Genomic DNA, 23,012 nt, shown 5'->3' on the forward strand with positions numbered 1-23,012 from the left:
ACAGCTTTGTAGTAGAGGCTAAAGTCTGGGATTGTGATGCCTCCTGCTTTGGTCTTCTTCTTCAAAATTACTTTGGCTATTCGGGGCCTTTTGTGGTTCCATATGAATTTTAGGATTGCTTGTTCTAGTTTCGAGAAGAATGCTGGTGCAATTTTGATTGGGATTGCATTGAATGTGTAGATAGCTTTGGGTAGTATTGACATTTTGACAATATTTATTCTTCCAATCCATGAGCAGGGAATGTCTTTCCATTTCTTTATATCTTCTTCAATTACCTGCATAAGCTTTCTATAGTTTTCAGCATACAGATCTTTTACATCTTTGGTTAGATTTATTCCTAGGTATTTTATGCTTCTTGGTGCAATTGTGAATGGGATCAGTTTCTTCATTTGTCTTTCTGTTGCTTCATTGTTAGTGTATAAAAAGTAATTTCTGCCCTTTAAGGAATCTACTCCTGAAATCATTGTTGCACTATATGCTAACTAACTTGGACACAAATTAAAAAATAAATTACATAAAAATACCAAAAAAAGGTAATTTCTGCCCTTTCAACTATCCCAGCACTTCATATCAGATACCACCTTAAAAAAAAAAAAATCGGATTCTGACCCCACAACAAACATGAGTAAGTTTGATCCCCACCCCTCACCAAAAGCACATGTGCATGTGTGTGCGTGCACACACACACACACACACACACACACACACTCGCTACCAACTGCCACTCCAAACCAAGTCAATATGATCTGGGGACCATACACTTCTGCAGATTGTCACACTCAGGCCTGGCCTCCATTAATACAGATAATGGGGAGTTAACTTACTTAATCTCTCCTCATGTTGTAGTTGCAGAAACCAAAGTAATGAGATGGAAATAGGTTAACCAGCAAGATGTCTCTCACCAAAGCTAGCAGGCTAAAAAGATCAATGCCTAAGGGTAAGTGCATCTCTTTGTTTTTTGAACCCATGCTCCAGTCCGACATTTGGTCCCGGGAGGCAGAAGATAAAGTTTTAATGAATTATTTTTCTAGCTCATTGGGAACATAAATTACCCATGTCTGTGAGCTCCTTGTGTACCAAGGCCTGATGAGCCTTCCCGGGTCGGGCCACATGCACCTGCACTTTGGAACAAGGTTGTCACTGCTGGTAGAGCGAGGCAGGGTCTGCTCTTGACTAGCTCCGGGGCAGCTACCCACTCCAAGGTTCCGGAGAGCTAGAAAAGCCCTTCCCAGTGTCTAACTTCAATCTCTCCCGCTGCAACGACGCTCGTTTTCTTTCTTTTGCATCTAGGCTGAGATCAGTAAATCCCAGCCCACTGAGAGGAGGCCCTGGGCAGAGGTCACAGCTCTGAAGCACAGGATGTGACGGCCGGGGCTGAGTCCTCATTCCAGCACTCAATCGCTGTGCGTGACCTTGGGCCGGTCTGCTGGCACATCCGTAAGTCAACCACGCCACTCTGCTGGCCTGTGATGACGAAGGCAGGGGGCTCCTGTGTGAGGGCCCTGGAACGCTGCAGCCCTGCACACCCCCCCACAGGGTACTTGTCTCTGAACCTAGACTCAGGGCGTGGATAGTCTTCCGTCACAGATGAATTAAGCCCTGGACTGTGAGCGCTGAGGGCACCCGGCTGACAATGCAGCCCAAACCCCCCATCTGAACAATGAGGAAACAGGCCCCAAAGGGACGTGTGTTATCTCATGTCTCACAAGTATCGCGGCAAGTGGGGGCAGAGCGGTGTGAGCCGTCCAGTCCCTGACTCCCTGCTCTTGGTGCCCCCCTCCCTCCACCCCGTGCAAGCCCACAGGTTCCAGTTCATCTTTGGTTAACGACAGCCGATAGCTGGGTGCAGGGGGTGCGGCGGTGGAGGGCAGGGATGCCCCCATCAGGCCAGGCCCCTGGGGTCCCGCTTCCCTCTGCCACCCCAGCCAAGACCCCAGCTGGGACCAGGACAGGGGACCCCCACGTTGGGGGAAGAGTCCAGACTTCCCACAGGGAGTGAAGACTATAGCAGCTCACTACAGCAGGGGGAAAAGCTGCTGAGTCACCTCTGGCCGCTCTGGCCAGCCCAGGGCAGTCTACGGGGCCTCTAGCGCTGCTGCTCCAAGGGGTCCCTCTACCCCTAGACCTGCTGCGTTCCCTCCCCCTTCTCCCAAGACTCAGAATCCTGGGCCTTCATCCAGAACCGCCACTGCCCAGCACCCGACAGTGTCTCCCAAACCTGTGGGCAGCTCTCCTGGGGCGGAGGAGAGGTCTTCCATGGGTTGGGTGTCAGGATACTTGGGAACAGGCCAGGAAGGGTGGGGGGATCCTGGACGGGTGACTGATTGGGAATATACATGAAAGCTTAGGGACCAGCAGGGCCCCAGGCTGCCTGGTGCGGAGGGGGTGCAGAGGCCTGCCCGCCAAAGTGTCATGGAGACTTCGAGTGTGCCGTGAGTGTGGGGCACAAGGGCGGGACCCAGGCCTGGGAGGGGGCCGCTGCTTTGCGCAGCACGGGCGCGCGGGGAAGAGGAGCCCTTGTGGCTCAGCAGTGATGATCTGACACAAATCAATGGGATCCCTGCTGTGCCGCATGTGACCGGCACCGTCCTTTCCAGCACGGTCCCCTGTTATCCTTCGTGGCGAATGCACATCTTCATTTTGAGCTGAAAACCATTAAAAATTGATGCATCTTCTTCCCGACTAAATGTTACAAGCTTTGAACACACTAGCTCTGCTAAGCACGGCCCCGCTAAGGGAGCCCCGCTAAGGGACCGGGGGTGAGAGGCTCAGGCTGAACGCAAAAGTCTTTTAATTGGAGTGTGTGAGTGTGGAGGTGTGGGGTGAGTGCGTGTGATGTGTTTCTGAGCGTGTCGGAGGGGGTGAGCGTGCGAATGTGAGTGTGTGGTGTGGGTGGTGGGGGTGGCGGGGGAGAGAAGGAGCAGGCAGGGGCGGGGAGCCACGGCAGGGTGGCAGGGGCCCTAGGTGGCCCCCGAGGGAGAAGGTTAGAGACCTAGGAGCCTCCTCCCTGGGGCCTGGCTGACAGGGCTCCTGTCTGTCCAGGAGCCTGCAGCCTGCCACGGCCCCATCTTCACCCCGACAGGGAAGTGGGCTCCCCCCAGCCCAGGATGACTGCCTCCTAGGCCCCAGTCAACGCTCACGGCCTGGAAAGGAGGAGGTGGGCAACTGGCAGAAGGCTCCATTAGCCGAGTGATGGAGCGGAACCGCGGCGCGGCCGTGTTTGCTCAGCGGCTGTAAGAGGAGAGAGTTTCTGCATCTCTCAGGCCCAGGCGACTGGGGCGACAGCAGCCAGTGAAGGAACAGGATAGGGAAGGGGGTGCCGGGAAGGTTCTGCGTGTGTGCACGTGTGTGTGTTGTGACTGCTAACACACTTGCACGGCACTGTGAACATGTGTCTACACAAGCGAGCCAATGTGTGTGCCACAGAGCCACCTGCAGGGACGCGAGAAGCCCTGGGAAGAAGCCCTGGGAAGCCCTGGGAAGAGAAGCCCTGGGGGTGTCTGACCACACCGCTTGTCCAGGAACTGGGGGGTGACATGTGAAGACCCCGTACTTAATAGCGAGCGGGGACAGACTCCAACGTGGGTCACCTTGAAGGGCCACAGAGCCTCGGAGGCGGGAGAGACAGCAGGCCCCCAGCAACCCCCCGCCCCCCACAGCATCACGGTCACCTCTTGTCAGTCCCCTGCTTCCTGGCGGGGTGTAGGACCCGAAGGAGGCATCAGGAGACCTGGTGCCTCTCCCCTTCGACACTTCCACGCTTTGGAAAGTGCCTTTGCACCTCCCAGAGTGGTCCAGGGACCTTCTGAGATGCTCGAAGACTCAGCCTCTGAGCATGAGCCTCACGAGGGGTGCCAGTGTGGTGAGGAGAACGTGGACTTTGGAACACGGGCTGAGTTGGAACCTGGTGCCCAGAGCTCAGCAACCCTGGGAGATGGGCTTGGGCTTCAGGCATCATTTCCTCAGCTACAAAGACAGGGCAGGGTGCCTGTCCCCCCAGAGCACCGTGAGAATGAAATCAGTCACAACGCGCCCTGGACACCTGTGGTTTTTCTCCTCGCTTCTCCTCGGCGGGGCCGGCTGACCGTGGGCACAAGGTCAGACCTCGCGTCCCGGGAAGGAGGCCGCGACACCAGCCAGGAAGCGAGCAGCACTTCGGAGGGCATGAGGCTGGAGAGCCTGAGGCCCCGGGGATTCTCCTCCCAGAGACACTGCACCGCTCCTGCCCGTGCCAGACTTACTTGCGTGAGCGGCTCGGCTCCCTGTGGATGGTGAGGGCTACAGGTGGAACGTGTCTTGTCTGCCTCTGTATTTCCTGCCAGGCCCCACCGGCCCTGAGCCCTGAGCTTGGCAGCAGGATACTGAGAAGGTGGGGGTCTTACCAGGTACTGCACCCTCCCCTCCAGCAACCACGTCCATCAAGCCCCCCTTCTTCAGAAGGGAGGAGAGAGACACCGAAGCTGGGGGCGTGCCTGTCAAGGCCAGACCCCCCCTCCCCCCCCACCCCGGGGCCCGAACGGTCATTGGCCTGGGGTGGGCAAGCCTGCTGGTATGGACTGTTCAACAAGGACGAGACGACGGCAGCCTTTGGGCAGACTGTTCCCTGGGGCTTCTTCCTTGGGAAAGGGAGTCCCTTGCGGTTCAGACCTCCCGAGAGTCTAGGGCTGGGGAAGGGCCTGAAGATTACTTCTCTCACTTTTGCAGGGCCAGGCAGAAGTCAGCCCTCACATCCAACCCTGTCAGCACTAAGTGCTGGGAACATGAGATGAATAGAACTCAGCCCTATCCTCGAGGAAGATGACAAACTCAGGCCTTCTCAGGGAGCAGATGGGATCCTCCCCATGACAAGAGGTCACTGAGGCTCAGAAATCAACTTACCCAAGCACTCACTGTGAACTTGAACCTTGACTTCCTGGCATCCAGCCCAGGGCTCTTTCCTTCCTAACAAACAGCCCTGGCTCATGGGACTCATTGTGGGGGAGAGATATCACAAAGGCCCTGGGCCCACGGGGTGGGGGTGTGTGCCAAGAGAAAGGAAGGAAACCTTCCCTGAGGTTCTAGTAAATGCCTCACTGAATTTCATTTCATGCTCAGTCGTGTAAGGTAAGTACTATTATTCCCATTTTATAGATGAGGAAACCGAGGCTAAGCGGGGTAAAAGAGGTTGCTTACTCACACTGTGTCCAGTTTCCTCTTCCCCACAGGATGGAAAAAACTGTACCCTCAGGTAGCAGAGTATTTCATCTGGGGCCAAGGAGGGAGCTGGGACAGTCAGAAGTCTGGGGAGCCCAGTGTGCCCTCAGTGGGAGATGGGAACCAGCACCCGGGAGGGGCTCAGCCAAGGCGGATGCAGTCTGTTCCCCCCATTTCCACAAATGCCTCCTTCCTCCCAGAGGCCGGACAGGCCCTTGGGGAAAAAGATGTGCCCTTCACTTTTCCAATGAAGATGCCCATTACCGCCAACACCTCTGACAGCTCATGGTCTCCACAAACTAAAGTGGGTCATGCAAATCCCGGGGGCACAATTATATTCCCCGAAGAAGCCAACCTTCTCCTGCCTGACCTGGGAGCCAGAACAGACATGGGAAACGGGGGCCCACAGGGGCAAGCCATGTCCTCAAAATGCCAACAGGCTGGAGGAGGGAAGAGATACGGGAAAATTCCAAGTTGGAAAGTCCAACTTGGATTCTCTGTGGATCCAAACCTGGGAGGCAGAACCAGCGAGGAAACGGAGCCAGGTCAAGCCTGGGGGGCAGCCACGTGGCGCAGATGAGCGCCTGGCCCCTGGGTCCGACAGACCTGGCTTCGAGTCTCAGCTCTGCCGCTTGCAGCCCTGTAAACTTGGGCAGGTAGCTTAACCTCTCTGGGTCTTGCTCCTCCATCTGTAAAGTGAGAATGAGAACAGTACCTGCCTCATAGGCTTGTGAGGCTCGGAGACGATGAACGTAAAGCAAGTTATTGTGCCCAGAGCCTGTTCCTCAGGGGCTGGGAGCCACAAGGAGCACACAGGGGTAGCCCTAGGGGGCAGGTGGGCTTCTCCTAAACACCATACTGTGGCCCAGGTTGAGCTCAGCACCCTTCTTTGTACTTCCTGGAGACTGCAGGTCTCTGTGCTGGCAGCCAGGCCTCTCTTAATAAACCATCCTTCCGCATCCCGTACCCTCGACTCCAGCCCAGCAGCCTTTTAAGACCATCTCTGGGCTGATTCCTGTCTCTGAGCCACTGCGCTGTCCTGTGTCCAGACGGGCCCTCCCCCACCTCCAACCCGCCCTCACACACGCTCACGCTGTCCATCACTCAGCATCGGCCCGCCTCTCGGACTGGGCCCACTGGGGCTCCATTTTGTTTGCTCAAGTTTTCAAATTCTTCTGTGCGGGGTCTGACAGGGTTCTCCCCACAGAAGCTAGAAGAATCAGGCTCTTCTTCCTCCGGCCACCACTCCCATTCTGCAGTGACAGAGCTCAGAGGCAACAAGGCAAGGTCGTACTGATGCCCAAGGACATCCCAGTCGCATTCTAGCCATGCCACTGGGCCACCAAGTGGCCGTGATGTCCAGCAGGTGGCTGGTGGGCCGGTGTGCTGCTCAGAATGGGGGCTATAGGGAGAACTAATGTCTGGGAGTCATTAGCACAGGTGGCTGGGCAGGGTGCAGGGGGATGGCGGCGGGAGAACAGTCTCCCGGGGAGAAGGAAACCAGAGACAGGCTCTGGGGAACATCAACATTCAGAGGATTCGCAGGAAAAGGTGAAATGCAAGGCATCGTGGAGAACAGCCAAGGGTGGAAGGAGAGCCAGGAAGAAGAGAAAACTGATCTGTGGTGACAGAGGTGAGACAGTGGTGGGCAGCGACAGGGCAGGGGACACAGGCGGCTTTTGGGGTGCTTATGCAGGAGAATGTACCAATAAGTCGTGCACGCTATTGAATCTAAACTATACTGCAATCAAACAGAACAAAGAATGGGCAGAAGAGAAAGCTCTCCAAGCTGATCTGCCTGTGGTCGGTGCTCCAGCCCGGCATTTACGTGCTCCCTTTGGTCTGCAAGAGCTTGACTCGACGGCTGCTGTGGGAGCTACCGTGGGCCCTGCCCAGGGCACCGGGCACCAGGTGGCCCACCTGCTTCCCCCGTGAGGTGCAGGTGATCCCGCTGAGAGACCGTGGAGCGAAGGCATAAAGAGCCAAGAAGCACCACTCTGGGGAGGCTTCCTGGAAAGGAACCCTGAGCCAGGGATATGGGGGTGGGCTTAGAAAGGGCTGGACAGTTCTAGGCAAGAAATCTGGCAGAGATGGCAGGGGTGGGTTTCTGACAACTGTAAGACAGGATGGGACCACTCACCACCATGACCCTGGAAGGTGCTGGAATGACAGCTGACCTTGGCTGGTGGGTAGGTGGTACAGCACAACACTGCCTTTGGCTCGAGAGACCCCACCTTCTTTTTTTTGTTTGTTTTTAATGTTACGTTTTTAACTTTATTCATTTTTGAGAGAGAAAGAGCATGTGCACAAGTGGGGGAGGGGCAAAGAGAAAACGGGAGACACAGAATCGGAAGCAGGCTCCAGGCTCCAAGCTGTCAGCACAGAGCCCCACGCGGGGCTCGAACCCACGAACCGTGAGATCATGACCTGAGCCGAAGTCGGACACTTAAGCAACTGAGCCACCCAGGCGCCTCGAGAGACCCCGCCTTCTGGGACGTACTCCACAGAGCCAGACCTGGGGCAGGACAGCCTCCCTGGCCCAGGACACCAGAGGCCTCTAGGCTTTCTCTCACGGGAGCTGAAGCATCACTCTACACTCACCATCGCCAAGCACACGGAGAATGGGCCCTGAGGTAGCCAGGTATACAATGCACAGGTGTCCAGCTCTCTGCCCGAGGCCGGAAGGAAGCGGACAGAGGATCCTCCCCTTCATACAACCGGTGGCACCAAGCCCCGCAGAGCGCGGGCCTGGATGAAGCCCAGCCGCCCTCATGCACAGCAACCTCCAACCTCGGCGCCCAGCCTCCCGCATCATTTCTGAAGGTCCACACACAACACATGTCACAGCAGAAGACGCTGAGAGCCAGAGGGAGGAAGTGACTTGCCCACGGCCACAGAGTTCATTCCCGATTCCGTGGTCTTCTAAGCCAGTGACATCCTCAGGCTTGGTCGGAGAGTTTCCAGGGGTTTCGGTCTCCCTGCGGGGTGGCCCCAGGTTAGAGCTTTAACTGGAACTCCTGGTGTGGCTCCCATCAGACCCCCAGTCCCTGGCGCGGGAGGCAGCATTTAACCTTTTCCCCACATGGAGCTGGTCTGTTTCGGTATTTCTAATTTTCTGCCACATATTCAAGGTGCCACACACCTGAAGCAGGAAGGGCTTCAGGCATCTGACTTCAGTTTTCTCTACCAGCCCGCCCGCCTCTTCTTGGTGCCCACTCCCCCGAGCAACGTCACCTCCCAGGTGAGGACCACAGCGCTGTTCCTTCAGCCCGTGCCCCGGACACCGCGCCGTGGACCTTCCACTTCCCCTCTCCGACTCCAGCAGTGTGGCTGGAGCAGAAGCTGAGCTCTTCCTCTGCTGGGGGCTCCCCCATCTCATGGTGGGGAGAACAGATTCAGCCTCAAAATGAGGGAGGAGTTCTACACAGCGCTTCCAAAAATCCTGAGAGGATGGCGAGTTCCGTGAGGTAACAAGTGCCCCGTCACGAAGGGTGTTCAGGCTGAGATTAGAAACTACTGGAAGGGAGGCCATAGACAGGGGACACAGCGTTGGCCTAGATGAAGTTCAAGGTCCCGTCTCCAACCTTGTGAGTCTCCAAATCTCTCACCCCTCTGTCCCACCCCTCACTGTCAATTGGCCTCATTCATCCAGGCCCTGCCAGCTCTCCAGGCACTTCGTCCTCAAGGAAGGCCACCACCCAAGTCCACGGGGGAGCTCAACAGTCCTCTTTATGACACGCCACACTCGTGTAGGGATGGCTCGGGGATGCTGAAATTAAATACAAAATGGAGACCAGACTCGAGAATTCCCTGAGCAGACAAGACCATTTAGGCCACATCAGCAAAACTAAATCTAGCTTATTTCATGAACACAAGCAAATTTTAACTTAGATTAGTTCTTGTGAATGCCTCTGATAATCATAAAAAAAAAAAAAAAAAACACAAAACCAAGTCGTTCTTCCTAAAAATGGTATAAGATAATCATCTTTATCCAAGCCCCTGCCAAGCGGAAACCCCCACGGTAATAAGCACTTGAGGTAAAGAGTAGACTATTTCCTTCCCATTTGATAAGCCGTCCTGTGCTGTCCTGTCCCTGAGCTTCTTACCAGTATTTGAATTTAAGAGCTCTCAGTTCACGAACTGTTCTTAAATGCATCATAAACTCTTGCTAAATACTATTTAATGGTTTGGCGGTTTAAATTTTGCCGTTTCTGGGTTTTTGACAGGGGTTGGGGTAGGATGGGGGGAACACAGGACAAAGGACAGCATATCTGGAAGAGGCCAGGTCCGGGGGTGCTGGATTCCGATGTTGCCACCACCAGGGGAGTTTAGGGGCACACCGCAGGGTGAGTCCTCGTGAGTGGAGTCTGGACCCAGGTGGGCAACAGCCCAGCTCTGGCCTCCCAGTTGGGGGTGGCTGTCAAGTGAAAAGGGAGCCAGCTTAGCTCTCTGAGGTTCATTAGAGAAAAAGGTGAATGTTGAAGACGTGTCATGGCAGGCAGCTCATTAAGCCCACGGAGCTTAAAAATAGTGAGGCATGCAGGCATTGGGGGGAGGGGCGCTGGGGACCGAAACTCCAGCTCGGCACACCAAAGGCAGGGACGGCAAACCCTGGAGACGCTGAAGCCATCGCCAGTGTAAGGAAGGCTGCTCAGCCATCACCCGAATTCTCTGGGTAAGCTAGGAGCGGGACCCTGTTGGAGATGCCACGCCCCACTGGGCCAGGAGAAGGTGAGGCCCGGAGGATCACTGAGCTCCTGGCAGAGGTAAAAAGAGATAAGACACACTGACACATGCCTGCCCCGGAGGAATTCAGAGGCCACCCGCTCAGAGATACTCTACTTGGTTTCCCTGGATCCGTGCATCCCTCCAAAGGCCTTTATACCACCTCTCTTATCGGCCTGCTGTGCAGGCTTTGGGACTAGACAGCCTTTGCTCAAACCCTCCCGCTGCCACCTGCCAGCATGGTGACCTCGGAGAAGGCACTCTCCTATCCTGGACCGGGCTCCTCTTTCATGAGATAGAAATGCCACTGATCCCCACCGCATAGAGTTAAATGCACTATCCATTACATACTGGGGCTGCAGCAGGACCTCTGACCAGCAGGTTCCAGGAAGCGGGGAATGAGGAGTAAAGGGGAGGCCTGGGAAAGGTGGTGGCGCTGGATGGAGGACGCAGAATAACTGCGGCTGCCTTGCTCAGTGGTGCCAGATCGGGCTTGGAAAACACAATTAACGCTCTCACTGAAAAAGGCGCAAGACCAGGGGAACCAGATTCAGAGTCAACTGACACAGGGCACTGACCACGTGCTCAGCACTTTGCCATAAACACTCCCAAACCGGGAGGTGGGGCCAAGCACCAGAAGCCAGCTGGGTAGTTGACAGGTGCGAGGGCCGCGTTGACCCTAGGGAGCCGGATTTCAGAAGTGCAGGAGTCCGGAGAAGGGTAACCAAGAAGGAGGTGGGGAGGTATGGAGGTCAAATGGCTCTTTCCTGGCTTGGATCCTAGGAGAAGCTCCCCGGCCCACAACAAGGGCTCTATGATGAAGGGGGTGGGAGGTCTCGCCCACCACCTGACTCAGCCCCCAACCTGGCCTGTTAACACACTGAGTGGGCGAAGTCTGAGCACCCACAGTGACCTGAGACCCTGGACTTGTACTCCAGGCTTCACTTCCCGCCCCCCCCCCCCCGCCCCGGGGGGGCTAGGACTGCTGAGGAGACAGGATGGAACTTACATAGGAGGAAAGAGCTGCAAGACACCTCAGTGAACAATGGTACTCCAGCCCCTCACCGAACAATGGGGAAACCCAGGCCCAGAGAAGGGAGATTGCTTTCAAGTCCGTGAGAGAGTCAGAGCTAGAATCCAGGACACTTTCCACTACGCTGCACTTCCCACACCCTGACCCTGCCTCTTAAATTCCACACTGAAAAGCTTTATATACTGGGAGGAACTGGACAGAGGCTCAAAGGGACACAGAGGTTCCTACAGCCACACAACAGGTCAGACAGAGGAATGCGGGGCGTCTGGTCATCTTTCCCAGGATGCAACACTTATTGAGTATCTACTGTAGGCCAGGCGGTAGGCTGGCAACACTCTCGTACGTTATCCCATTTACTCGCATATAGAAGCAAGGTGGTGAAACAGCTACCACCAGACTGTCCGGCTCAAGTCCTGGCTCTGTTAGCTGAGTGTCCTTGGACAAGTTATTTGATGTCTCTGAACCTCATTCTGTAACATGAGGCTAATAATTGTACCTACTTTATAGAGTATAAGGAGATAATCCATATAAAATACTTAGAACAGGGTCTGATAAAAGTTAGCTTTCAAAATAAGTATACCATTTGAATTGATGAATCACTGAGTTCTACTCCTGAACCCAATATTGCACTGTATGTGAACTAGGATTTAAATAAAAATTTGGCAGAAAAAAAATAAATAAAGGCTACCTAAGATATAAAACTTATTTTGAATGAAAAAAAAACAAAACAAAAAACTATACCATTTGACCCAGCAATTCCACTCCTCGGTACGTACCCAAGAGAAATGAAAATATATGTTCTCTCAAAAGTCTTTACATGAAAGGCGCCTGGCTGGGTCAGTGAGTAGAGTGTGCAACTCTTGATCTCAGGGTTGTGAGTTCAAGCCCCACGTTGGGTGTAGAGATTACTTAAAAAAACAAAACAAAACAAAACCTTTACATGAATGTTCATCGTACTTGTAATAGTTCATAATAGTCAAAATCCAACCCAAAGGTCCATCAACTGATAAAAGGATAACTCGCTGTGGTATATCCATACAACGGACTATTATTCAGCAGTAAATAGAAAGGAGATAGCGATGCCTGGTGCACCATGGAGGAGCCCTGACCACATGATGTAAGGAAAAGAAACCAGACACAAAAGAACATATATTATACGATTCTATTTATATGAAATGTTCCAAAGAGACAGATGTATAGAGGCAGGCAATAGATTATCATTTGGTTAAAGCTTGAGGAAAGGAAGAATAGGGGAATGACTGCTAATGTGTACAGTTTTTCTCTTTGGGGTGGGAAAAAAAGGTTCTGAAATTAGATCGTGGTGGCAGTTTGCACAACTCTGTGACTGTACCAAAAATCACCGAATCGTGCACTTTAAAGGAGTGAATTGTGTGGTATGTGAATATCTCGATACATCTTTTTTTTTTTTAAGTAAAAAATCTATATGCCCCCTATAAAGTAAGGAGTGTCTGATCACATTTGGGGGGGAGGGCGATGAGGTTCAAAGAGATCCAGCACTTGCCCCAGTACGGCTAGCCGGTTGCAGGATCTGACTTCGGGCTTTGTGTTATTGGACTCCAAGTCCAGGGTTCTTTCCTGAAGCTTCTGCTAAGACCTAATCCAGCCTGGACTCCCAAATGTCTTGGGAAAATCTTCCATTCCCACCCCTGGCAGGGCTACTCAGCAAATTCTCTTTGCTATCTAATCTAAGTCCTTCCAACTTCCAGAGGTATGAGGTACAGGGAAATTTGAGGTCAAGGCCAAGGTCACAGGAGATAGGCACCAGGCTGCGACCCTGCATTTCTAGCCAATGCCCAATGCCTTCTTTAGGAAGCCTGGGGAAAATGGAGCAGATGAAATACAGTGGACTCTGAGGCATGAGCTCACGGCTGACTTTGGAGGTGACCTTGGCAAAGCAACCTCATCTCTGGGGCTCTTGGTAAAACGATATTTGGAAAGAAGCTCTGAGGAGGGCTCCAGAGGCGACATTTCCAAGGCCCTGAGTAATTCTGAAATAAAGTGGCCTCCCCTCTCCATACCTGCCACTCACCCCAGATGACCAGCCCGGGGAGGACTGCGGACATCACTCAGCAGCTGGCCTGGGATCCCTGCGGTCTTCAGCAGAGAACTCTGGTGACAACACCTGAGACCCCTGGCCTAATCATCAACCCAGTACTATCAGCAGGTCAGGTGGGCACCATGTCCCACGCTGGGAAGGAGACAGACGAGGGAGGGGACAGAAGCGCTATCAACCAGGGTCCCCGACTTACTTGGCAGGACAGGTACTGAATATGACGTCGAGTCGATGCCCTGCTTCCAGGCAGCCCCCTTCCCTGCCTGCCCTGCCCGGCAGATAGCCTGGCCGAGGGTAGGAGGAGGAAGAGCTGCCTGCTTTGGCCCCCCCAAGGGAAGGCATCACCCCGGTCTGTCTGGGGTTCCTGGCCAGGGTGTTCCGGCTTCAAGGAGATGTTCTCTCCAGCCCTCCTGTTCTCTGTTTGCACAACTATGGCCTGTGTCTAGAAACACTCCTGCCCCACCGCTAAGAAGCTTCCGGAGACACAAAACCACCACCCCTTTTCCCGGCCGAATGGAAAAGAGCAGACACAGAGAGACCAGATTCAGCCCACAGTCACCCAGAGTCCGAGGGGCCTCCCTGGGAGAGCAGCCCACTGGGTTTGGTGCCATTTGTAGAAGGTCCAACAGGCCAGGGGCGCCTGGGTGGCTCAGTCGGTTGAGCGGCCGACTTCGGCTCAGGTCATGATCTCGCGGTCCGTGAGTTCGAGCCCTGCGTCGGGCTCCGTGCTGACAGCTCAGAGCCTGGAGCCTGTTTCGGATTCTGTGTCTCCCTCTCTCTGACCCTCCCCCGTTCATGCTCTGTCTCTCTCTGTCTCAAAAATAAAATAAACGTTAAAAAAAAAAAAAAAAGGTCCAACAGGCCAGAGCCTCAGCCAGGAAGCCTGCATGTGTCCCACATGTCCCACATGCATGTGTCCTACATGGTGACAGGAAGACACGAATGTGTGCATCCTCCAGGCCGACTGGTTTTTTCAGACTATCATCACCCACCTCACTTCCCAGGATGTCTTGGAAAAGGTGAGAGGGACAGTCATCCTTCTCCACATTTTCAAATGGGACCAAACAGCTTGTGTGGGACCATATGTACTAATTTAGCAGTGAATTCGCTGGATTCCAGATCCTTCTATTCAAATACAGTTACACCCCTGCCTCACCCCACCCCTAGCTCCAGTGTTACATTTCTTTTTCTACAAATTGCCCCGTTCAGTTTTAAGAAACACCATAACAATAGCTAAATCTTTTTTTTAATGTTTATTTATTCTGAGGAGGGGGCAGACAGAGAGAGAGGGGGGGAGAGAGAGAATCCCAAGCAGGCTCTGCACTGTCCTCGCAGAGCCCGATGAGGGGCTCGATCTCACAGACTGTGAGATCATGACCTGAGCCAGAAATTAAGAGCCGGATGCTTAACGGACTGAACCACCCAAGCTCCCCAACAATAGCTAAATCTTTATTAGCACCACATGCCAGGTAGTCACTATTGTTAGAGCTTTTAATATAAATATTAATACACTCAATCCTTATATCAACCCTAAGGCATACCAACGAATTTAACTCCATGTTAAAGATGAAGAAATTGAGTACCAAGTGTTTAAACGACAAGATCCCAGTGGAGCTGGGATTTGAACCCAGGCAACCTGGCGCCCTGGCACCTGAGCTCTCGACCACTGCGCAACAGTGCCAAGTATCTATGGGGTACGAGGAACTATATGTTCCAAGTACACCTAAAAGATGGGCTAAGGTCCCACGGCAGGCTCAGAAAGTCTGCTCAAGATGGAGCATAGTTGCAGGAAATCCGCTGCAGGGAAGCTGGGCTGTGCTCTTGCCCAGGGGCCGTGTGCTGGGGGGGGGGGGGGGGGGAGGGGGGGGCTGGGGACAGGCTGCAATCTGTCTCTGAGCAGCTGAGTCCCAGCCCCAGCCAAGCAGTAGGGAGCAGGCTGAAGGCAGGCTGGGAGCTGGGAGCCCTGGCCGGCCCCACGGTGAGCAGCAGCTGGGAGGGACTCTCCTGCCTCCTAGCTGCTTATAATACTGCAGTATCCCCTGTGGGTGTGGGGCTGGCTGGGTAGAAGCCCAGGACCCTCCTTCTCTCCCCCACCACCCCCCACCCAGACTCAGTCACTCAGCCCCAAGCCCACAGCGGCCGGCAGAGCCGGCCACCCTGGGATGGGAGGTCACACTGGCTCTATGGTCTCCAGGGACTACCAGTCCTGCTGATCAGTTTGGGAGCCATGGCACCATGTTTAGTCCAGGAAGCCTCTTGGCCGGCAGGTAAGAAAGCTAGCTCACTCCCAGAGTGGGGAGTGAGCTGGATGGACCCCCCCCCCCCCCCCCCCCACTGTCTCCCCCTAGCAGATTCACCGAGGGCTGGTGAGTCCCCAGCATGGGAAGTCCTCCCTTGTACCTCACACCTTACATGAGCCCTTCCTGCTGCAGTATCACCCCGTCGCCTCAGACCAGGAGCCTTCTGCTTGCGAATGCACCCTTTGTTAAATCCCTAAGATGCGACTCCATGAGCAACACAGCAATCACAAAAGCCTTTAAAGCAGCCGGCAGCTGCCGCCGGGTTCAAGAATTTCATTTCAGTTGAGGAAAGGCTGGGGGCTTCAGCCCTCCTCCCCCCAGCCCCTACTCAACTTCAGGACCCAGAGGAAGCAGGAGGCAGAGGAAAAAAATAAAAAGGAAAGATAACAAAACAAAGGCATGGGGGGTGGGGGGTGGGGGGGGAATCATTCACAGCCTCTCCTGACCTGCCAAGGACTTTTTCCACATCTTTCCCTGGGCTCAGGGGCCCAGATAAGGAAGCGAGCCTTTCTGGCAGCTTCTGCACGGCTCTCTGCCTGAGCTTTGCTCAATGGGCCATCTGCTCCGAGGCCTCTCTGCAAAAGCTTTAAAAGTCCCATTTCTCCAGGGAGCTGAAAGCTGGGGAGGCGTCAGCTGCAAACAATAGGGGAAATTTATTAGGGATCAGCGCTGCCAGGAGGACAGTGCCTGCGGATGGGGCCGGAAGCTGTCCGAGATACAAAGGGTTATTTAATGCAGTAAACCCAAAGGCTCCTTTAGAAGTCAAGTGCTCACATGGGAGGCCCAATACTCTGCAACCTTCCTTTTCAGAATCACTTCTCCCCCCCCCCCCCACTCCCCCAACCCTCATCCCAAGTCAGACTTATTTCCTGTCCTTTGCCACTGGGCAAATATTGACTTTCTTTCACTCAGCCTTGCCAGTGGAACTGAGACCAACGGATCTGGCTATTGTCTCCTTCCTCAGGGAGGGCAAGGCAGGCTGTCAGCAGAACAGCTCCAAGCAGCGGCCGACAGACACGTCAAGAAAGAAAGCCTAGAAGGAAAATCACGGTCCTGGGAGTAACAGTTCTGTCTTTCGTTCTTCTGCTTTGTCTTTCCGTCCTCTGTTCCTTTCTCAAGTGCATTTGCCTTTACCCCGTGGCCACGTAGCATGTCTGACCCCAGAGAAGCTGCGTGGAAGCGGCGTAACTAGAAGAGCTCTGGGCTCAGACACTGGGCAACCTTCTGCTAGTCTTTTCATTTTCTTGGACCTCAGTGTTCTCATCTGCAAAATGGGAATGTCAGACTTGATGATCTCAGTGCCAGGTCAAGATGTTTCTTCCCGTCAGTGGCCCACGTCCTTTCTGCTGCAGTCAAGGCATCCTTCTTTGAGGTCTGATGGCAGAAGGGCTGGAAGATATCTGCTTGGTGCTTAACGGGGAGAGCGGAAAGAGCACCGGAGGAGGGTCCACGAGTGCAGGCACAGCCCCAGCTCTGGCGCTAACATGATGTGTGATACCGGGCAAAGTTCTCTCCCTCTCTGAGTCTCAGTTTCCCCATAATCAAAGTCAGGGACTCGATAAGATGAACCCTACGGCCTCCTGCAGTGCCTCATGCTGTGGTGCCCCTCACCTAACACACCCGGGTGAGTGGCGATGCCTTTTCTCCAAGACCACATTTTACCGCCCTTTCTTCACAACTAACGCATGGAAGGCTGTCACGCTTCCGGCTTGTATCCCCCTCCTCACCAGAAGCGTTCTGTGAACCTCGCTGTTCTCTCTGGCAGCTCCACACTCTGCCTGCAGCCCCCCCTGTGGTTGAGCTGGCACCTCCACAGGCCCTGTGACAAAAACCAGCTGAGTTCAAACTCCTGAAGCCCCTAGCCAGTGCACAGCAGGAAGAGGATGCGGGAAACCGGGGCCCTTTCTTGGAAGCCTGTGCATGATGACAAGTGCAAGACTGTGGGCTCTGTCCCCACCCTTCCTTTCACCTGAGCCTCCCGTCCTGATGACAGAGAGCCTCAAAAGCCCATTCCTTGTGCAGCACCCAGTTCACAGTAAGAACTCCCCCATATTGCCCGAATTTTATAGAAGTTATTCCCACATAATCTTCATAAGAGCTCTAGGAGATAGGTGATTTTATTCCCATTTCCCAGACGAGATAACTGAGGCTCAGAGAGATTAAGTGATTTGCCCAAATTCACCCAACTAATAAGAAGACAGAGCCAACATGAGAACCCAGGTCTGTCCATCTGCAAAGCCTCTGCTCTTAACGCTCAGCATTCTTACTAAGAAAGAGATGGCTTCACCTCCCCAGGTTGTCACAGAAGTATGACAAAGGGGCGGTGAGTGCTGATGCCCAAATGACTCCAACAAACCTCTCACCCCACCCCACCCAGCCTCACCCGAGGCAGTGCCAACCAGGATCTGAACCAAAAGGGTTAGAAGGACCTTTGATTCATCTAAACCATCTTTTGACTTTGCAAATGAAGAAACTGAGGCCCGTGGGTGGGACTTGCCTAAGGTCACATCACACAGTGAGTCTGGGGTACCCCAAGTCCTGGCCCTGCCATCCCTGCACCCAGCCCGCTCGGTCTGGCTCTAGGATCTGGGGTCCTGGGAGTCCCCCTGAGGCCAAGCCTTTGCCAGTCCCCCCTCTACCCCCTCACCCCGCCACCCCTTCCCCCTGGCCCAGACATGCCTCTGGCTCCCCCACCTCCAGGGATCCAGTCTCAGCCCTCCCTGGGCCTCAGTTGGCTCCTTCCTTCAGGAAGTGGAGCAAAATGCCCATGTGTCCTCACCACAGAAGGGACCAGAGGTGTGGCAGAAAGTGGGGAAGGGAGAGCTAGAGGCAGACAGGTGTGAGGTTATAGGAAAGTCTAGCCGTTTTTTCCTTTCACATGAAGTTTCTGCTGCAGAATGATCCTAACGGAGAGAGGAAGAGGGAGACAGGGAGAGAGAAAGAGACAGAGATAGACAGAGACAGAGAGAGAGAGAAAGAGACAGAGACAGAGGCAGAGAGGGAGAGAGGCATTGAGGCAGTGCTGCTGTTCCCACCCCACAGGGAAGCTTTGGAAGCTGCAGGGGAGACCCGAGGGCCATGGGCGCAGGGAGGGGCCGCTGCCCCGCCACCTGCTCCCCACGGGCTTTATTGCGATTATGTCCAGTAGATGCTACTCACTGAGGACTCCGAGGGCTCTGCATCGGCCGAAGCACTTTATGTGCTGTTTTGTGTTTAATCCTCACAACAGTCCTAAAATACCACCACTGTTCTCCTTTCATTTTGACAACTGAGTACGTGAAGCTCCAAGATGTAAAATACTGTAACTTGCTCAAGGTCACGCAGCTAGCAACCAGTAGAGCCCAGGGTCTCGGGAGAGTTCACTGCAGGGGTGTGCAAGGCCTTGAAAGTGGCCCTTTCATATGGACTCTTTAGTCTCGCGTTGTCTCCACCCTGGGGACAGAAGGGCGTGCGAGGGCAAGTGCATGGGAATTCCTGGAGACCAGCCGCCCCCATCACCCAGCCAAACCCACTTCCTGCTACCCAGACACCAGCCCAGAACTTCAGCCACAGAACAGCAAGGCTGGAAGGACCCTGGGAAGTTATCTAGTTCAACCCTCTCAGTGTACAGGTGAGGAAAGCAAGAAAGGGGCTTGCCCAAGGTCACACAAGGTCACACAAATTGGGAGGCAGAGCCTAGAATTAAACTCAGACTTCCTGTCTTTTTTTTTTTTTTTTTACATTTATTTATTACTGAAAGGCAGAGAGAGTCAGAGCACGAGCAGGGGAGGGGCAGAGGGAGAGGGAGACACAGAATCTGAAGCAGGCTCCAGGCTCTGAGCTGTCAGCACAGAGCCCGAAGCGGGGTTCGAACTCACAAACTGCGCGATCATGACCTGGGCTGAAGTTGGACGCTTAACCGAAGGAGCCACCCAGGTGCCCCTCAGGCCTCCTGTCTTAAACCAGGACTCTCCCTACAACACCCTAAGGCCCAGTGAGAAACTAACGTTTCATCTCCACTGCAGACCAAACCAGAATTCACCCAAGAAGGAGTTAGATGAGGCTTCCCTCTGGCGAAGGGTTGTGAGGTCGGTGGCACAATGGGGTGTTACGGGCTGTTGTAGTGGAGATCTCCCCAGCCAGAGAAGGGATCTTTCTAAACGTGATTCCTTCAGATCATCCTTGCCTGCAGTGGATGCAGCCTAGAGCCGAGAGTCAGACAGCATGATCTTGGGGGGAGGGGGATCCTTGACATCCCCCTTTAACCCATGCGACTCTTAACTGTCACTGGGCATCTTTCCCCCAGGAAGGCTCAGCCCTGCAAGAGGGCTGTGCTAGTGCAGGGAAGCCGACATTCTCACAGCCATACTGGAGATTCTGCAGGTGGGAACAGTTGATAGGTGAGCAGGCTGAGGGTCTCAAGGCCCTGGTGACTTTTTAGGGGGCGGGGGGACCTACAGTTTCCCCAGAGGCTATGTCCCAGGAGGAATGCAGCTGGTGAGGCCACACCCCACCCATTCCTTCCACTGGCCTCCCCAGCATGCTGGGGCATACAGGTGTCAGAACTGGGAGAGACCTTGGGTACCATAAGCTCCAAAACCCATTGAAGAGACTGAGGTTCAGAGGGGTAAGTGAGTGGTCCAAGGTCATAGGCCAGGTCAGAATGGAAGCTTCGTGACTTCCCGTGGAACGCTGGGTACACAGCTCCACACTGCCACCCCCTCCCCAGGAAGTGAGCCTCTCCGCAGAGAGGCCCGCATCAAAGGCATGAATTCCTAAACGCCAAGGCTAGAGGCAGGCGCCCTGCGGACTTGCTCACCAAACACGCTGCCCCCGACCTCTTCCGCGTTCCCGACGGGGGCACCAAGTGTCTCCCTCTTCGTGAGGTTCAGAGAGGTGCAACGACTCGTGCAAGGTCACACAGCAAACTGACTACAGCATGCCCGCCTACTGCCCCGTTGCCCCTTCCCCACCCCCCACCCCGGTCTCTCCAAGCTCTGCGGTGTGCCAGAATTCTTGGGACCCTGCTTCCTCCAACGCACGGAGCCGCGGCGTTTGCTGGAGTATGAAAAAGTTTCGAGAAGAGGAAGGGGCGAAGATGCCGCCGCCCATCCCAGACCCGGTCCGCAGCGGCAGGGCAGGGGGCGCGGAAAAGAAGCCAGCTCCGCGCACCGCCAGTGTCCCCAGCGCGTCCCGCTCTGCGCCAGGGGGCTCCCGAGCTCCGAGCGCGGGGCGCTTCGGCTCAGCCTCACTGCGGCGCGGGCGGGGGGTCCCATGCGCGCCCCGCACCCACTTTTCACCCTACGCCCACCTCATCCACTCTCCCCCGCACCGCCTCCCGCGGTTCCCTGCTTGCCCAGGGTGCCCGCGCAGATGCACCGCGGCCTCTCGCGCCTTCTCCCGGCGCGCGTCCCGGGCTCCCCGGGAGGAGAAGCAGGGCAAGGGCGAGGGGTTCCCGGGATAATTCGGGACACCTCCCCCGGGACTAGCCGGGCGGTGCCGACGCAAGTGGATTTTCGGAGCCCACTCCCCCACCGCGGGCTCCGTCCGGCACTTAGTTTATCTGGCTGTGAGCGCCGAGCCCAGAAAGTCGGAGTGTCCCAGTTTGGCGACCCTGCGCCCGCCCGCGCCCCAGGCCCTCCCGGTGGCCGCCGATGGTCGGAGCGCGGCTCCGCTCGGGACCACGGGTTGCCCTCGCAGGGTGTCCCCGCCCGGGGCGCCTCTTACCGGGGACGTTCTTGCGCGGTTCGGCCAGAGCTCACCGAGAGAGCAGAGCGCGGGGACGGCCGGGGTCTCGAAGTCGAGGTCCCCTCTTCCCACTTCGCGGCCGGCCGGGCCGCTGCGGCTCTCCTCCCGCTCCCCACTCGCCGGCTCGCCCGCGCTCTCTCTCTCTCTGCAGTAGTAACAGCCCGAACCCGCTTCCCCCGCCCGCCAATTGAGATGCTCCTCACATCCGCCTGCACACAGCGCGTGCCGGCCCCTCCGAGGGCGATCCCCGCAAACCCGGACGCAGGGCCCCCGCCCCGGCAATCCCCGCCCCGGGGAGGCCGCCTCCGCGCGCCCCGCGCCCCCCTTTCTCCCGTCCGGACGGCCGGTGGGCGGGGAGGGAGCGGCGACGGGGAAGGGGAGGTGTGTGCGAGGGAGAACGCGCGGCGTGCGGGAGAGGGGTTCAACCCGCCGCGCCCCTAGAGAAGTTTGCGGTGGGTGGGGCCGGCCTCGGGTCCCCGGAGGCCCGCGGGGCTCCAGGGGCAATGCGGAGGCGTCCCCTCCCACTCCGTGCCCTCCTGCGACACTCCCCACCCCACCCGCGCCACCCACGAGCTTTACGAGCCTCTGGGGAGCGGGGATTGGCTGGGGGAGGGGCGGCGGGGAGGGGGATCTCTGCGCTGTCGGGAACGGGCTAGCGGGTAGGAGGGAGCCGATTTGCTTCAGGGGATACGGATGAAGGTTTTCCCGAGTCGGGGACGAAAAGAAAAGGGAGGGAGAAGAGGAGTGATAGAGACAAAAGGCGGAGAGCGGAGGGGAAGGGGAGGTGAGGGGGGTTGGCCCGGGGAGCTCCGACAGCCTGCGGTCCCCAGCATCCGCGCGGGAGGGTGAAGTCGGGACTGGAGCCGGGGGCTCTCCCCCAGCCTCCCGGGGAGGGAGGAAGCGGGTCGAGGGGCCCCTGCGGAGAGAGGAGGAAGCGTGTGCTGCCCAGGACCTGGGCCTGGCTCCCAGGTAGACCCGGAGCCTCCCCGCTGGCCACAACTCCGCTTTCTCCCTCTTGCGGCAGGCTAGGAGGCCTCAACCCTCCAGGAGCACAGGGAGGACGGGGCCTTTCCCACACTCACCAGGCAGGAGGGGCAGGGAGGATTGGAGGCCCAGGTATGGCTCCCGTGCCTCAGTCTCACCCCGATGCCTCACCCTCAATGCCCAGCCTTCACCCACTGAGACCTCAGCCCCCCAGCTCAGCCCTGTGCAATTTCTGCTGGTGTCAGGACGCCGCCCGTCTCTGGACCTTCCCAGCCCCACCCCATCCCTGCCCTCATCCCCACAGCCTCCCCTTCACTCTCACCTTGCTCCTGTACTGCACACCCAGAGTCAAGAATCATCACGTTTGGGGTTTGACCCAGGAAGCGACTCCCCCCGCCCCACCCCAAATCCCTTATATGTATGTGTTGGGAAGGGCCCCACTCAGAGCTTTCCAGGGCTTCTTATCTCCACAGAGTCCGAGGAGCCCTGGGAAGTCCCAATACCTGCAGCGAATCCCCTCTCCCTGGCCCAGCCCCACGACATCCACATCGCCCCAGAGCCCGGCCACTGCAATACTGCGGCACCCGCTGCTTGGAGCCGGGCTGGAGCCGCTCTTTAGAACAGCAGCTCGCTAGTCACGGACCCTGGGCTGCAGAAATAGCTGATTCGGGGATTTCCAGGCTGCAGGCTGAGTGGAGGAGTGTGTACCACCCATTCCCATCCGCCCGGCTGGGGCCGCACATCGGTGTTGGGAAGTGTGTGTGTGTGTGTGTGTGTGTGTGTGTGTGTGTGTGTGTTTACGTGTGGGCTAAAGGACAAGACAGATGCCTGAGACTCTCTAGTCAGCTCTGCTGACCCCTCACCACCCTTCAGATGAAAAAGGGGACCGAGCATCAAAGCCTCAAGGTCAGATGCTCCTCTGACTTCCCCCCACACCGCCACACCCGGACCACAGGGCTGCCGTGGGGGGCCTGGC

The 23,012-nt window shown here is 55.9% G+C and overlaps 1 protein-coding gene across 1 annotated transcript in view; it reads right to left on the minus strand.

Annotated features, from left to right (window-relative positions):
* SYT2 (synaptotagmin 2) overlaps positions 1-21,115 on the minus strand; it is a 40,631-nt gene extending 19,516 nt beyond the window's left edge. Inside the window, exon 1 of the mRNA XM_049634371.1 lies at positions 21,032-21,115. The gene's annotated coding sequence lies outside the window, so the exon portion shown is untranslated. The remainder of the gene's footprint in view (positions 1-21,031) is intronic.
* Between the last annotated feature and the right edge of the window lie 1,897 nt (positions 21,116-23,012).

The sequence above is a fragment of the Panthera uncia genome, chromosome F1, assembly GCF_023721935.1.
Source record: "Panthera uncia isolate 11264 chromosome F1, Puncia_PCG_1.0, whole genome shotgun sequence".
In the NCBI taxonomy this organism is placed as follows: Eukaryota; Metazoa; Chordata; class Mammalia; order Carnivora; family Felidae; genus Panthera; species Panthera uncia.